The sequence below is a fragment of the Triticum dicoccoides genome, chromosome 3B (assembly GCF_002162155.2).
Source record: "Triticum dicoccoides isolate Atlit2015 ecotype Zavitan chromosome 3B, WEW_v2.0, whole genome shotgun sequence".
In the NCBI taxonomy this organism is placed as follows: domain Eukaryota; kingdom Viridiplantae; phylum Streptophyta; class Magnoliopsida; order Poales; family Poaceae; genus Triticum; species Triticum dicoccoides.
In genome coordinates this window covers 16,259,051-16,260,105 of record NC_041385.1, presented here as the reverse complement: position 1 = coordinate 16,260,105, position 1,055 = coordinate 16,259,051, and positions in this window count along the sequence as shown.

The following is a 1,055-nucleotide window of genomic DNA, read 5'->3' as shown; positions in this document are numbered from 1 at the left end:
CCCCTGAAATGGTGTTAAGAAACTAGGAGGTGAAATTATCTCTACCCGTCTCCAATAAAGTCATAAAATCTAATTTTTGTTCTACCGATGTATCGCTAAGGAATATCATTTTAACCAAGTCTGCTAGACCTCTGCTATTCCAGAATATTCCTTTCATATTTCATCATTTTTTTTCTTTTGTTAACTCTCGCACTCCGACGCACCGCCGGTGTAGGATAAACCTTCCTCTTCCAGGTTTTTTTGGTTTATCCTTCATCTCTTGAACATGAGCATCGGTGTCAGGAGTGGCCTCTGGCTGCAAAGGGGCCACATACCCCTCTGGAACCATAACCTCCTCCTCCGCCTCTAAGCCCTCCGCGGGGACCAAATCCTCATAGAGACTCTGAAGTGCAGTTACTCTAAGATCATTGATATCTGCTTCATTCATGGGTTTTACCACTGCTAGATGTCGTATTAAATCCACAGCTCTATTTGTCTCTAAATCTAGGAGATCATTAATTGATTTTGCAGTTTCTTTGTCATTACTACCAAGAGAGATCCCTAGGTTGTTGTCTTTATCAACAATATCATGCTCAGAAAAGGGTACACCACCATGAGGTCGGTCCTACCATGGTACTTTAAATGTTACTAATTCTTCCAGTTTGTTGAAGTGTATATGTGGATTGCCTAGCCCTTTTCATCAGTTCGAACTTTTGGTTGTGTTGGCTAGTGCATGAAGCTTAACATAGTATCAAAGCTAAGGTCTTGAGTTCAAGTCCGCCTTTTGCAATTTATTTAAAAATTGTTGCTGCCCCCCTTTGTGTCCACGTATGAGCCTCTTGAGCCATACCTCTGAGTTCAGTTTGAACGTTTGGTTGCGTTGGCTAGTGCATGAAGCTTAACACAGTTTATTACTCGATCATTTGTTGTACTCTGATGGATGTTTTCATTATGATTGAAAGTTTACTCTTTGACCGGACACAAATCCGGCTGGTTGGTGAGATACAGTTTTTATATTCTACTGAAAAGGGATATTACTGACTGGTCACCACCCGGTCAGTTATCACTGACCCGAG